A 12,257-nucleotide genomic window follows, 5' to 3' on the forward strand; every position below is an offset into this window, starting at 1 on the left:
TGGGAAAATGATGAATTTTATATATTTCTCAGTAAGTAATTCCTTTTTTTTTAAAAACTAACATTAAGCTAACTGCCTTCATGCTAACATAAGCTAAAGAAACAAAAGAATATTTTTTATTAAATTACTGTTGGTAGGATGCAGAAAATGGTGCTTTTAACCATCTTTGTAGGTATGTGTGTTGAGTAGTTCTGAACAGTTTAATCTGCTTCATGATGCTCACATAATTTACAGCTGAATTGTACTGTAGTTGAACTAAACTGAAGCTACGTAGTAAGGTAGAACTGCATAGTGCTGTTTATGTGACTTAAAATAGAAATTAACATTTATTTACTAACTTATAAACTAAATGATTTCACATGCAGAAAGAAAAAAATATGTATTTTGGACCTAATTATCTAATTGGTAAGTACATTAAAGGGCAGACAAACAGGTAAATAGTGTAAAATTTAATTTATAGATATCAACGTGAAGTATATGTATTTAAAATGCATGTAGATCTACAAATTATGTATTAAATATATAAATATGTCCTAATTTACACTGGATAAAACCAGCTTTAAAGTTTAGTTTCAGTCTGTTGGCACATTAGAGTCAAAGGTTTCAACTGAGAGGATTTTGGATTTTTTTTTTTTGTTTATCTTTCTAGAAAACAGAGAATAAAATCACTACATTTATATAAACTGTTCTATAGATCAGGCTGTGAGTGTTATATGGAAAAAAAACAAAAACAAATATAGATTGAAATAACCCTAAAGTGTGTGCAAGTGGTACTAAAGCGGAGATTTCTGGCTTAGAAATGAGAAAAAACACGTTTTGAGAAAGCAGCCTTTAAGCATGTATTATAATTAAAGAGACAAAATAGAGGGAAATGTTTTCTTTACCTTATTCTGAAAGAATACATATCATGGAAACAAAATATCAAAAGAGTGACCACTTATTAAAAATAAATAACTAAAATGAATTTAAAAAATCTCTGTTTAAATGTGATAGAACGACTGCAGTTAAATTTAAAGAAAACAAAGAATTTTAGTATGAAATTCCACATTTTAAATTTTTAGCTAATCTGTATCATACATATATGTCTGGAATATAAAAAAAGAATAAATCAAATAAAAGTAATTAGAATAATAAGATCAGAAGGTTTTATTGCCAAATAGGTTTTCACAAACAAGAAATTTGACTTTAATGCAGTGAAACAGTGACAGACTGTCAAAGTTGATGCCAGTCATAGCAAAAAAGAGTCCTATACAAGGTTGTACATAATAATAATAATAATAATAATTTAACACTAATAATATTGTTATTAATAATAATAATAATAATAATAATAACTTAACAATAATTAAAACAACAACAAGAACAACAAAAATAATAATAATCTACTCTGTATTATATTTTAGTAACATTTCACAGCTTTATTTAATTTTATTTTATTTTATTTCATGCTCTTTTATTTCATTTTATGTTACTTATCTTTTTATTTCATTTTACTTTATTTTATTTATTTTTATTTTATTTCATGTTATTTTATTTCGTTTCATTTCATTTTTTTCTTTTATTTCGTTTCATTTCACTTATTTTATTTTATTTTATTTTATTTTATTTTATTTTATTTTATTTTATTTTATTTTATTTTATTTTATTTTATTTTATTTTATTTTATCATTTCCTCCCCGGACCAACATGGCGTCTCGGTGACGCGTCCCCCCGCTGACCAATCCGGTCCGTCGGTGTGTTTCTATGAGCGGCTAACAATAGCCGCAAGTTTACGGAGGAACCGAGCAGGAGGCGACGGAGCAGCAGGCGGAGCCGACGGGGAGCAACTCTGCACCGAATACATGAGACGGAGGCTCCCGGGGGCGGACAACCGGCTGGATTCACGTTCGGAACCGGACCAGGTGGGTGAGATTTAATCCTGGTTCTGGCGGGGCTCGGGACGCTGTGGATCAGGTGGCTCAGCCCGGCAGCGTGAAGGGTTAACGGGGCTGAGAGGACTATTATCTCCCGGTCCTACCTCCATCCACACATCACCGCCCCGGACCCTGCAGGCCCCTCCAGCCCGCTCTAAGCAACCCGAGCCCGGCCACGCTACGGGGAAGGGGTCGGTGGTTCTGGTGGTTCGATTATTTTCACTCCTGATTAGAATAAGAGGAGGATTTTCACCGGAGGCTGAATGAATGAAATCTGCCATTTTACACTTTTACATGTCTGAATCCACCTTCAAGGATTCACCACATTCTGTATTTTACTGTAATCCAACAACAGAAGTGTGTTTTTATGCTCTTTTATGCTAAAAAAATCTCACAGTAGCCCAATAATCAACCTTTAATCCAATCTTCCGAATTAGTCAGAGCTAGGAATCAGAAATCCAATTAAAAATCATTCATTTTAATCCCCCTTAAAGTGCCTCTTTGTGTTTTTAATCACCTTAATTCTGGGTGAACTTCTTCCTCCAGTTTTTCTGGGATTCGCTCATCGTTTCCACTAAGCTCAGCACAAATCAGAGTTCAGAGTTTCTGCAGCAGCTCCGCTCTGATCGATCCACTCAGCATTAGTTTCCTCCTCATCATCACATATCGACCCCTGAACTCAGATCAGTCTCAGAAACAGCAACCTTTCTCTGGGTTTCTGTCTGAGCTGCAGCTTCTCCTGGTCAGAAAAAGTTTTAATGAGTATTGGCAGCATATTATATTTATATTTTGCAGATGCAGTTTTACGCCTCTGTGAGGGTAAATTAGTTCGTACATAAAGTCTGATGGCACAAAATGTAATTATATGTTTTATTAAATCGTATTAGATTAAGTTTTTCTGCAGATTTTGCAAGTTAAATAAACAGCAAGCGGATTGTAGAAGTATTGAAAGCTAATATAAATAAGCATAATAAATATATTTTCACAGGATAAATAATAATAATCTGATTTAGAGTCAATATTTGGCTTTTAATGAGCCCACAGATGAATTAATTATCATAGTAATCCATGAAATGTGAAGCACGGTGGTGGCGGTATCATTAACAAATGTAAAATTGTGATTTTTAAAAAAATTTATATCATACCTGAAGTTCATTTAATAGTAGTTTGAGAAACTTATTAAGCAGCTGATTTGGTTTTATTTTGATAATTTCAAATTTTTTATGTAAAAATACAAATAATTCTCATAAAACAGCTTTTAGGTGATTTTCTTTCAGCTATGCACCTACTAATTTGCATAGGAATTTCAAGAATGTCCGACGGGTGCAAACGCGATTATACAAACACTATACACCGATGGAAAGCTTAGATTCTCATGAATCCGCCGGTATAAACCACTTTCAGATGCGATTACCACAGCGGGTGAGAAAAACACATTTGTCCGACAAAAACAAATATTCATCCATCCGTTCTCTATACACGGCTTCAACGCACACAGCGTGACTCACATTTCCGGGTTTATTATTACACACAAAAAAAAGATTCCACAAAAAACGGCCATAATCCAACCTTTTACATCAGATGACACAAGCCAGTAAACCATTTTGTCCAAAACATGTCCTGAAGTCGGTATAAAATCCCCGAATCGGTCGTTTTCAAGGAAATGCACCTCCCGATGCGCGTCCAATATTCCCCGTATTTTTCGTAATTTTTTTTATTTAAAAATAGAATATTAGCGATTTTTTTGTACTGAAAACGGCTGGAATTGACTGAAGCTTAAAGGGTTAATATAGTTGGAATTAATTTATGTAGATTTGGCCAATTGACATCTTTAAAGATGTAAACTGTCATTTATTTAAAGTTATTGTGAATTTGAACAAAAGCTTTTTTTGGTCCAAAATGTTCTGTTCTGGTGAAAATGCTTTAAAAGAAATAAAATATAATAAAATGATGTGAGTTTTATTTTAGCTGCTACTTCCTGTCTGACCCCTCCAGACAACACTGTAAAAAATTAATGTTTAAATACTTTATAACTGTAATGTTTTTGAATAATTTAAAGTTATTTTACAGTTTTCCTTACATGTCAAAACATAAACATGTAAAATGCATACAGATAAAAATGAGCAAAATCTTTGAAAGAAGTTTTATTAACTGTAAAATAAACAGGCCAGAAGTAGATGTTACATCATTAATAATGTGTACAAATATTTACATTACATTTGATGGTAAAGTTACACAAATTTTACTGTATTTTAAATAAGCAAACAAATAACATTATTTTAAAGATATTTGCCATTTAAAATAAAAAAATTGAACTGTAAGGAGTGAAAAGTGGTAAGTCATTATTTTATTACAGAAAATATCAAAATATCAAGTAAAATATCAAACAATTTGCATATTAGCTATTAAAAATAAACACCAAAACTGTAAATCAGAAATGTGTGTCTATATATATATTTACAATGTGTGGCTGTCAAATCATATCATTTTATTGTATTTAAATTAGCAAAAAACATTAATTTACAGGTACTTGCTGGTACTTTCAGTGTTTTTCCAGTTTTAATGGTACAGAATTCCACCAGTTTTATTTTTGTCACTATTGCTTTTTTACAGATTTGAACCGTTTTTTAACAGCATTAATTATTATGATTTACTGTTAGAGTTACTACGTCTAGTGGTCTGATGACTTTAGCTGTGAATTCCTGCTGTATGAATAAAATTATACCGAATTGCAGAAATTAATCACTAAGATATCGACTCCTAAATGAACCGGTGACGAAGCAGGAAGTAAACTTTACCAGATTACAGAACGAACCAACATGAATAGAAACTAGTTAATTTAATTAATGATTAACCTTCAGGTGAACACATTAAACGAATTTAAACCGGTGTCAGAAACGTTTCCTGGTTGGAGGTCTGAGGCGGTCCACTGGTTGTCGTGGTTACCAGGGTGTGGCTGAAGGAGTGTTTTATGGTGTGAAGCCAGTTGTCACTCTGTGTGAGTGTGTGTGTGTCTCACCTGTCATTGAAGTTAAATTTAACCGTCAGTTTCCTTAGACTGAATCCGACTGAACCAAAAACACAGAAACATAGAATGCAGTTACTTATCACAGGCATTTATTTAATCTTTTAATAAAACCATGATAACGAGGCTGAAAAACAACCTGTTTTAGTCTTTAGAACACATTTTTGTGAGTAGTATCAAGAAAAAACACATTAAATTTGCTCTTAATGCTAACTGTTAGCTCCTGATGCTGTTCACTCCTGTTTGCTCATAATGTTAACTGTTAGCTATCAGTGCTAAATGTTAGCTATTGATGTTAACTGTTAGGTATCGATGTTAGCTGTTTGCTCCTGTTACTAACTGTTAGCTACTGATGTTAACTGTTAGCTATCAATGTTAACTGTTAGCTATTGATGTTAACTGTTTGCTAACTGTTAGCTATTGGTGTTAACTGTTAGCTACTGATGTTGACAGTTAGCTACTGATGTTGACAGTTAGCTACTGATGTTAACAGTTGCTATTAATGTTAACTGTTAGCTATTGATGTTAACTGTTAACTACTGTAGTTAATTGTTAGGTCCGGATGCTAACTGTTTGCTCATGATGCTGACTGTTGGCTCCTGATGTTAACTATTAGTTACTGATGTTAACTGTTAGCTCTGGTTGCTAAGTGTTAGCTATTGATGTTAACTGTTAGCTACTGATACTAACTGGTCACTCATGATATCAACTGTTCGCTTATGATGCTAACTGTTCAGCGTCCTGATACGAAGTGTTAGCTCATGATGTTGACTGTTTGCTAGTGATGCTAACTGTTCAACTTTCGAATACTAACTGTTAGCTCATGATGCTAACTGTTCACTCCTGATGCTAACTGTTAGCTCCTGATGCTAACTGGCTATAATAGAGTGACTAATATAATAATAAATCCCTAAACTGTTCTTTTCAGTGCTGTAATGAACAGAAAAAACCCTCAGAAAAAGTTTAAATCTGACCTGTTTTCTTCACATTCTAATATTAATGCTAACTGTGTAGCATGGTAATCTGCAGATATAAGATAAGATAATCCTTTATTGGTCCCCAGAGGGGAAATTCAGGTATTGCAGCAGCACAGAGCAAGTACAAGGATACAAGGGTAGTAGCATGCATTGGGTTCAAGAATTAATATGAAGCTGAAGCAGGTGGATAATGAGCTAAACAATCCCTGAACGTAGATATTTTTCCTCCAGTGAGACTCTGAGCAGCAGTTTAAATCGTAATATTGCTGAATAATGGATGTTCTGGTCTGCTGGAAGCTGCTGAACTCCACATCTAGACCGACTAAACTAAACTTTCTCTCCATGAATCTGGTTTCATCTGGTTTATTGATGGACGGAAGCCGTTCTGAGCCGTTAATGCTGCGTTCAAAGATCAGAGGGTTTGAGGCTATAATTATGGAGCAGAAATATTCCAGCTGCAACTTCACCTGATTAGAAACAGACAAGATTTTCATTTGGATTCAGTTGTGGCTGAGGTTTTGTCATTTTAGCCACGTTTTAGTTTGTTTTATACGGATTTATAATCATTTTGAACAGGATTTTGTGTCATTCTGGCCACATTCTAAATAGTTTTGGGCAATTTCTGGTCATTTTAGACAGGTTTTCTCATTTCAGCCACATTTTAGGTTGTTTTCTGCACATCTTGTGTTATCATGAATGAACAGTTAGCATCAGGAGCTAACAGTTATCATCATGAGCACACAGTATCAGCAGCTAACAGTTAGCATCAGGAGCAAACACTTAGCATCATGAGCTAGCTCCTGATGGTAATAGTTAGCATCAGGAGCGAGCAGTTAGCATCATGTGTTTATCATGGTTGCAATTTATTAAGGTTTTTGTGGTTCTGATGTCATTTTGGTCAGGTTTTGAGTCATTTAGAAAAGGTTTTAAGGTGTTTTAGACAGATTTGAGATCACTTTTGGAAATATTCCAAGTAATTTTGTACAGATTTAGTCATTTTAGTTACATTGTAGGTTGTTTTATTCAGATTTTGTGTTATTCTGGCCACATTTTACTTGTTTTGGGCAGATTTTCAATCATTTCGGACAGGTTTTGGTGTCATTTTGGTCACATTTTAAATTATTTTGAACGATTTTTAGTAGTGTGTTGTTCTGGCCACAATTCAAGTTGTTATGGGCAGATTTTCAACTTGAAACTCAGACTTCTGACTACAACCACTATTATGCTGTGCTTGAAGCTGTTGTCCTGTGAGCTCCTATCACCGAGCTGTTGACACTCAGAAACTTGTCTTCTCATTCTGTGGTGGCCTTAGGTCTTCCAGGCTTCTACCTGTCAGAGTTTCCTCAGTTTTTGAGCCTTTTGATGGTGAAGAAAACTGTCCTCTCTGACACCTTGAGGCTATATAAATCTTGAAGTCAAACTGATCAGCCAGAGATTCCCTTTTCTTGCAAAGTTGAGCTCGAAGTCGATTCCTTGTTTGATTTCTTCGTGACATTTGGCCCCCCATGGTTAGATTTTGATGGCAGTGTCTTCTACTGTTGTGCAGGATATTTTTGCTACGCTCTCTACTTTAGTATTTAACTGCTGGATAAAGGCTGGAACTGTCTATCAAAGGACAGTGTTGAGGAGGGGGATGGTCGACAACTAAAGACCTACATTTTTCAGTGTTCTGATGGTCTGGCTCTCTTTGATTGTTAATTGCCTTTTCCTCTCCAGTTTTATAGTGACACACTACTTTCTGCTGTTTAAATAATGCTCTGGAGGATATGGTACCATGGTTTGTTCCAACACTACTTTATGCAGACAGAGGGGGTTGGACGAAATGCAGAATATTTGGGACACCTGTAGGATTTGGTAGCAACAACTTTCAAGGCCTGATCAACCTCTATTGCTGCAGAAGAACTTTAGGTTAATTTCTTGTTCCATGAAAAAGGCTTTTTTGTCTAATTCTGGCAGTTCACCACTTACCTTTATACCATTTCAAGCTCTTCTTTGAACTTGAACTACTAGAGTTTCAGGAAAAAACTGGAGAAATTGGGGTGCTCTGAAACTTTTGACCAGTAGTGTATGCATATTTAAGAGTGTCCGTGTAGGCTCTCATTCATCCAGGTCATGATTATCCAAAGTAGTTTAAATCAATCCACTGGACTTTAAGAAAGTTCCCTGAATATGTTTTACCTCTGATCCAAGAGGCTTCTTCAGTTCTGGTGGTGGTTGGTGTTGCCTCAGCTTTTAAACCTCTGTGAGGTGTGTCCAGGGCTATTATTCCAACGACCGATACCAAAACTCATCTGACTACTCAACGATGGTCGTTGTGAGTATCGGTGGGGGTTGTTGAATGCGTCACTGAGCCCTCGTGTGCTAGTGGTGGTCATTAGCATGAGTCTGCGGAATAGTTCTTTTGGGGAGTTTTGAAAGGACCTGATTGTAAATTGGTGAAAAGACTCATATTTAAGAGTCTTTCTGGTCGCTCTAATATTCTGTGTTGGGTTGAAAAGTTTGGGAATTTATGGTTTCATTGGTGAACATTGGAGTCATTGCAGGACAATAGAAAAGTAGAGGTGATATTAAAGGTTTTCACATTTTTAAACTTCCATCTATGTGTTTCTATGAGTGGAAAAGTGCAGAAAATACAGTGGAGTTTTTCAAATAACCTAATTTTATCTGCTTTACTTCAGCTGATTCATTCAAATATGCCCAGTTTGGCTCAACTCAGGATTAAAAAGTGAATCTACCCACATAAAACCATTAGAATCGGCTGCTTCATCTGAATAGTCTGACAGTAAAAACACAAAAACACCAGAAACAAGTTGTGACGACGAGGTTGAGGCCAAATGGCAGCTTCCTACCGGCTGACATCATGAGTGTGTTTCTGCAGCCCGGGGACCATATGGTGAAGAACCACCCACTCATGGTGACCGAGCACACCTTAAAGTAGCTCACACACAAACACCGACGCTCACAAGTGTGTGTGAGAGACGCACAACACAACACAACACAACAGGACACAACACAATACGACAGGACACACAGCTGAGTCATAAAGAGATAAAAGTGGAGGTTTGTGAGATCCAGCAGCTCACTGTTAAAGCGTTAAAGTGTTGAATAGTTCTGTTGTGTTCTTACAAACCACCAAAGGCTGTGTGTGTTTGTGTGTGTTGCTGGATTGTGCGTCTGTTGGGTGTTTTCATCTCATGACTTCAGGGTTCAAACCTTCACAATAATTTAATTTAAATCCACGTCTGGGTTTAGATTAGAGCCTGGAAAACACTTTCAGACTGAATAACAAAGAGTTTGTGCTGAAAACCTCATCTTTAAATTGTTTTTATTGGTAGAAATGCTGCTATTGCATTAAAATTTGTTTATAAAATTCATCATTTAGTCTGTAGAATTATGGTTCCAACACAGGTTGTTTAAGCACACTGAATCAGACAATCAGAGAACGATTTGTGAAAACATAGATTTTTAAAAAATTTATTTGCTCTTGTGACCGGTTGTTTTTTACAGTCAACATGTATATTTCTACATTTTAAAAATTATTTTACACATATTATCAGTCATTTAACTACATAGGGAAGTAATTTTTATTTATTTATTTTTTGTTGCAGGCAGCATGAAAAATATCAGTAATTTAACAAAACAGGAAAAAATGTACATTTTATTTTGGCTTTTTTAAACATTTATTATTATTATTATCATTGATGTTTATTTTTTGACGGGCAGCATTCAAATTAAAACAATGTCATTAATTTAACAAAACAGGAAAATTGTTTTTTTATTCTATTATGGCCTGTTTTTTAAAACATTGAGTATTATTATTTCTTTCCTTTTTTACAGGCAACATGTGAATTAAAATAATGTCAATAATTTGAAAACAATAGGAAAAATAGGTAATTTTTTTTGGCGGATTTAAATACAAAAGAAAAAATGTAGTTTTTATTTCATTACAGTTTTGCTCTGTTTTTTAAAAATAGTTTTTATTTATTTATCTGTACCCACAACATGTAAATTAAAATAATATCAGCAATTTAACAGGAAAAAGTTTTTTTTTTACAGATTTAAATATAATAAAAAAGTTTAGTTTTTGATTTAAATAAAAATGTAAAAATATTGAAAACTTTGTAATTTTATGGTCAAAAGGATCCCATTATCATTTGTACAGTTATGACCTGTTTTATATGATTATCATGTAAATTAACACTTTATTCTGCAGTTTTACTTGGTGTTATGTGCAACGATAACAGTAAATATTTACAAAAAAATGATATTAATATTAAAAAAAAACTTTTAAATCATCCATCCTGGCCTGAACTTAAAAAAAATCCAAATTACTGATTTGTTTTGACCAACACAATGTAACTGATCGACATATTTGTGACAAACTGTGAGCATAAACACCAGCGATTAGTTTAATTAATATGAATTCAATAAAGCTGAGTGGAACTTCTAAAGATTTGCTGTTTCTCTGCTGTAAATTAAGTTGGAATCGTTACGCGATTATAAGAAGCTTAAAGATAAACTCTGTGGACTCTGAATGTTTCCTTCATTTGACAGAACAATCAGCAGGTTAATCAGTAACGGAGATAATTGTGGGTGCGGCTCTGAACTTGGACCAGATTCCAGCGAATGAAGTCAGTTAAAACTCTGTAAGGAGGCGGTTTGTTCTGAGGGGGAGTTCCAGCTGATACGTTCAAATGCCGACATCATGAGGTCATTTTTGCTGATATCAGCCTTAAAACTGCACGTATCCAAACACAGAAAGCAGATTTTTACTAGTTTTTCTCCTCAGTTCTCCCTCTCTTTCCCTTTTGCCGTCCTCCTCCTCTTCTCCTCTTCGTTCCTTTCAACCCTTTTCCATCCCTTTTTCAAACGTCTCCCCTTATTTTCTTTCTGCTCTTCACCATCGTGTAGTTTTATCTCCTCTTCACTCTAATCTCCTTCCTCCCCCTTTTTCCTCCTTCTTCAGCCTTCACTCAGTCCTTCCCTTCAGTCTATGTGATGTAACCAGTGAAGCAACCATAATACTATTATCTATAAATACTCCCTCGTCTCTCTCGCTGTCAAACGGAGGAAGTCTCTCTTTCTCTTTGCTCTCGTCCACTAGTTAGATGTTCTTCTCATTTTCTCTCTCTTCCTCCCACGTTCGAAGCAGAATGAATCATTTTCAAATCAGAATTAAAGAAAGTTGGCTCGTTTCATCTGTGCTGCTTTACATAACAAATTACATTATGTCACATTTGCAGATTCAAGTTGGCAGTAAGTGGGTCGCCTTTTTGAGACAATTCAGAGTTTTTCCGACTATTATGACAAGTGTAGGGCACTGGCTAAATATTTTAATGTTTCATCTAATGAATAACTGAATGGATTTAAAATTTACTTTCTGAGATTCATGTGTTTGTCTTTGGTTAGAAATTATTAACCCGGCGTGTAAATATTTAACATTGACTCATGGCCAATTTAACACCTTCTTTTAAAGTTATATGAAGCATGGTGGTGGCAGCATCATGATGTGAAACATGGTGGTGGCAGCATTATGATTTGAAGCATGGTGGTGGCAGCATCATGACGTGAAGCACGGTGGTGGCAGCATCATGACGTGAAGCACGGTGGTGGCATCATCATGACGTGAAGCACGGTGGTGGCATCATCATGACGTGAAGCACGGTGGTGGCATCATCATGACGTGAAGCACGGTGGTGGCATCATCATGACGTGAAGCACGGTGGTGGCATCATCATGACGTGAAGCACGGTGGTGGCATCATCATGACGTGAAGCACGGTGGTGGCAGCATCATGACGTGAAGCACGGTGGTGGCAGCATCATGATTAAAGCATGGTGGTGGCAGCATCATGACGTGAAGCTGCTTCATCAAATTAAACTGACCATGATTCAGTGTTTAACGCAATAAAAGAGAATATTTTTTATAGACACTTTAAAAACGGAGGTTGTGGAACAGTGAGTGTTAAAGTCGTATTTGTAGCTTTAATGTTGCTATGCTAGCAAATATCTTGGGTCCGTTTATAGTCCGTGAAGATCCCAGTTTGACCTGCAGAAGATTGTAAAAGCTCCCGTAATGTGTGTTCCTGACAGAGAGGAAATACATTCATGATGAACAGAAAGAATATCGGCTGTCGGGAGGTAATTACTGGATGGAATTAAATTGAGTAGCTGTCAATATCCAGACTATAATAGTAGGATTATAGGAGAAGGGATTATCATGTAAACCATTTTAGAAACAAAGGAAATAAATCATGTTTTCAGTTATCTGTCACAGCATTTAGAATACTTCATCACTAGTTAGAAATATAAGAATATAATTCCAAAAACAGGCCTCCATCTT

The 12,257-nt window shown here is 35.3% G+C and overlaps 1 protein-coding gene across 1 annotated transcript in view; it reads left to right on the plus strand.

Moving 5' to 3' along the window:
• Positions 1-1,748: 1,748 nt before the first annotated feature.
• The window catches only part of pak1 (p21 protein (Cdc42/Rac)-activated kinase 1), a 58,341-nt gene continuing 47,832 nt past the window's right edge, over positions 1,749-12,257 (plus strand). Inside the window, exon 1 of the mRNA XM_051957572.1 lies at positions 1,749-1,901. The gene's annotated coding sequence lies outside the window, so the exon portion shown is untranslated. The remainder of the gene's footprint in view (positions 1,902-12,257) is intronic.

Source organism: Acanthochromis polyacanthus, chromosome 13 (assembly GCF_021347895.1).
Source record: "Acanthochromis polyacanthus isolate Apoly-LR-REF ecotype Palm Island chromosome 13, KAUST_Apoly_ChrSc, whole genome shotgun sequence".
Taxonomy (NCBI): Eukaryota; Metazoa; Chordata; class Actinopteri; family Pomacentridae; genus Acanthochromis; species Acanthochromis polyacanthus.